A 4,335-nucleotide genomic window follows, 5' to 3' on the forward strand; every position below is an offset into this window, starting at 1 on the left:
TACATATATATATATACATATATATACATATATATATATATTCATATATGTATATACATATATATATATATGTACGTATATACATATATATATATATATGTATATATATATATATATGTATATATATATATATATACAAATATATATATATATATATACGCCTGTATGTATATTAATATCAGTATGTATGTCATTATTTAATTTTATTTCTAGATTTCTTACCAATAGATAAAGATCCGGTTGCTAACCTAGATCCAAGGCCTCTTCATTGGAATTTCAACAACATGAATAGGTTATTTTTGTATATATGTATGTATGTGTGTATGTATGTATGTATGTATGTATGTGTGTGTGTATGTATGTATGTATGTATGGGTGGATGGATGGATGTTTTGTTTTATGTATGTATTCTAATGTATAAAGTTGTATATCTAGACATGTTCATTTATAGTCAGACAATAAACTTCTGGAAAGTTTTACAGATTTTTATAGTTCCGGTTATGGATTGGATTCGTAGTCTTCGAATCAGCTTTTTCATTTCCGGTTCTGAGAAGCCTAAATTCTTTAGTTATTTAGGCAGTATGTTACATATCCCAGGGCCCCGTATGTATGAATATATGGGTGTATGTTGGTATACATGCATGTATGTTTACATGCGTGTTATGTATGCTATGTATGCATAACCGCATATATGAATAACACGTCTATTTCTCTCACTATTTCTTTTGGTGGTAGTCTCTCCGTGGAATTACATTTAAGCATTGATAGAGCAGCACCAGTAAATCTCATACAATACTTATATATTTATTAATGCGCACACATAATTGCACGCACCCACGCGAGGGATGCATTTATGCATTTTAAAAGATCACCTTCTTAGGAAGATCTTAAATGTTTACATATGATACATTATACATCATGTCCAACGGAAACGAATATGGTTTCAAAAGCAGAATAAAACATTAGAATATATCAACTAAGATATTATCTCAAAACAGAAGACTGTGAAGACATGATACGAAGTCAAACTTTTCGAATACGTCTTTCTTAGAGAGACATTCACCGGTATTTTAAAATTACTACACAAAGTGAAATCCGCGTATCAAATAGGTTTAGCTTTATAGGGAAGTATCTTTTAGGTAGTATTAAGTTGTCAGATAACAACCGGATTATTTCTTACCAAACATTATGTAAACTATTTACATTAAGTCTCTAAAACAATCCAGTACTGAAGTTCATTCAACAATGTAGTGAATAGATGAGCAGGATGTTGTTCATAAGGATTGGGTGGGGGGGGGGAATGCTTTCTGCCATTTATATTTTAAGTGCTTCAGTCATTGGACTCCAACCATGTTGGGGCACGGCATTGAAGGGTTTTAATTGAATATATCGACTCTATTTCGTTTTTAAGTCTGGCACTTATTCTATCAGTATTTTTTTTTACCTAACGGCTAAGTTACGGAGACATAAACATACCAACACCGTATAATAAGCGGTGGGCAGTCGAACACATGTGTGTGTGTGTGAGTGAGTGCATGTATGTGTATGTGTGCATGTATATATGTACTATGTATGTATGTTACCATATATGTATACCACGGGCTTACACACAGTTTCCGTCAACCATAGTCACTCAGGAGGCATTGGTAGGCCCGGTGCCAAAGTAGAAGACACATAAGCTGCCGCTCAGTGTTGCTGAGATCGACACCTCGTGGTTTCAAAACCGTGATTCTTAAACACGCGGCCAACAATTTGCAATTAATACAGATAGTTCTTCTGCCTTAAGTAGACAATCTCCCCTAAAAATGTGTTTCACTAAGCCTTCACTATGGACAAAAATGCATTTGATTCTGACTTGTCACAATATTTTGTGCTCAAGTCAATCAATTAAAGTTGATTATATATATCCCATGACTCTTGATACGTTATATGTTGGTTGTAGAAAAAGATTTGATTTTATTCGCGCCATCTTGTACAAAATACCTACTGCCATCCATAATTGCACAACGAAGAGGTAAATCAATTTATATCCGCATGTTCCCATCCTTATAATTGAAAGTAGAGCAAATATACACGATCACACGTTACATTATTGGTTCATCATAGAAAAGTTATATTGTGACTTTAATATAGGAAAGCATTAGATTTCATTACTCCCACCCTCTTGTACAAAATATTAGCTGCCCTACTTGTTAACCTTGGTATTATCAGTAGGAGCAGATTAACCATCTCGACCTTGTAACTGAAAGTTTACACCCTTATGAATGAAAGGACATCTTATATTTCCGGCGATACCAATATTTTGAGTAATCACCTGTTCGTCTTTCTGACCGTAATGTCACTAAATCCTTTGTCATTTCGTTTGCCAGTGAAATGCGAGAATAAGCACTTCTTCGTAAACAATGATATGTTCATCGAAAGTCTCTGCTTCCCATGTCCACATAAAATATAATACAAACACTGTGGTATATTGTCGGATATCTGTACTGCAACAGGATATGGATTGATGAAATATTAGTAAACTAATCCACATTTAACTCCTTGCTGATCTATGTAAGAAATTTTTTTCTTTAGTAATAAAACTTATATGTGCTTGGCATGAACAAAAAAACATCTGGAACGTTGATATTGATACTATACCCGGTGAAAGATAGAAGCTGAACAGCAGTTTAAACATCATTTGAAGACCATTTGAAGGTCAATCAGAAAACACCTGAAAGTATAAGCATTCAAAAGCGAAAGCAGAAAGTTGTGGAGTCGGGAGGGGAGCAATCACTTGTCCATGATCTTTCACAAACACCTAAGAGAGAAAAATTTACCAAACTGCAAAATATTGCGCATAGATATGCTGCCAAATTACCCAGGATCATATTACTATAGAAACAGACTAAAAATGGATAGTCTCTGTTTGATGCTCGTCCGTTCAATTACAGCACGATATCTATCATTGGCTATTTGGTTGCTAGCTTCAGGTACGGCACTGTATTCTTGATGAAATGGCATACAATGTTTTCAGTATGAAACACAATTCGGTAACGGTCAGAGAAAGTATATTGCTCCCATACATATATATATATATCAATACAAGTAAATTCGATGTTACTTTCTTAGTAACCGTCGCTAAGTTCAAAGACATACGAAGTTCTAATGTAAACGTTTAGTATCGAACAGAAAAATTACATGTAGCTATGTGTGTGAATTACATTACTCATGTGAACACTGCATTCTGAATTATTAGCAATAAAATATGTAGGGAAATCTGTATCGAAACGTTGTGTATTTCTCAGAAGATTGATATTTTATATCTGTAACATTGACTTTTGCTACACTCGTCAATGTTAAAAAGCGCGTTTTTGATAATCAAAAAAAAGTAGTACAAATCTGCAAGATTATATAACATGATACATTTCCCTTGAAGGTGACGAGCTACAGAATCGTTACTGCGCCGGGAAAAATGATTACCGACATTCCGTCCGTCTTGCTCTCTCGGTGAAAATCTGACTAGGTCCATTTTGTTTTTCATCCTTTCGGACACGATGAAGTAAGTACCAGTGGACTGAGTGGACTGGAGTCACGTCAAATGAAGTGCTTTGCTCAAGAAGGCAACGCACCTCTCAGTCAGCAATTCGAGCCCACGATCTAGAGATCGTGAGTATAAGACCCTAACCTCAAGGCTATGCACCTTCACACATGCGCCCGCGCTATATTTCTTGACATACGAATATTTTTGACATTAACAGTATTTCAGTAACTGAAACTAACCAGTCTCGCTAATCCATCGAAAATCTGGTGCAAAATGATATAGCAAAAATAGAGACAATAGGACGACTGAAATCACCATTATTCATAATTTACATATAATCGTGCTGAAATTAATCTCACTAAGCTCTCACAAACACTATTAAACAAGTGGGTGCTTTTGACGGAAGAAGGAACAAACCAACCACTGTGTTGTTAAAAAGTATTGATGATATCACAATATGAAGATATGTTATATCACGCTTTGATCAACTACTCCCTGTCCGTATATTGCGTGTAGCATTCTGAACTAATAGTTGTTGATGTTGGCACACTATCGCTTACGACGTTGAGAGTTCCGGTTGATCCGATAAACGGAACAACCTACTCGTGAATTTAACGTGCAAGTGGTTGAGCACTGCACAGACACGTGTACCCTTAACGTAGTTCTCGGGGATATTCAGCGTGACACAGTGTGACAAGGCTGACCCTTTGAATTACAGGCACAACAGAAACAGGAAGTAAGAGTGAAAGAAAGTTGTGGTGAAAGAGTAGAGCAGGGTTCGCCACCATCCCCTGCCAGAGTCTCGTGGAGCT

At 35.7% G+C, this 4,335-nt stretch overlaps 1 protein-coding gene across 1 annotated transcript in view; it reads right to left on the reverse strand.

Annotated features, from left to right (window-relative positions):
• Positions 1–4,335, reverse strand: part of LOC106875323 (probable serine/threonine-protein kinase drkC) — a 136,013-nt gene that overhangs the window by 7,134 nt on the left and 124,544 nt on the right. The window lies entirely within an intron of this gene.

This window comes from Octopus bimaculoides, chromosome 12 (genome assembly GCF_001194135.2).
Source record: "Octopus bimaculoides isolate UCB-OBI-ISO-001 chromosome 12, ASM119413v2, whole genome shotgun sequence".
Classification (NCBI taxonomy): Eukaryota; Metazoa; Mollusca; class Cephalopoda; order Octopoda; family Octopodidae; genus Octopus; species Octopus bimaculoides.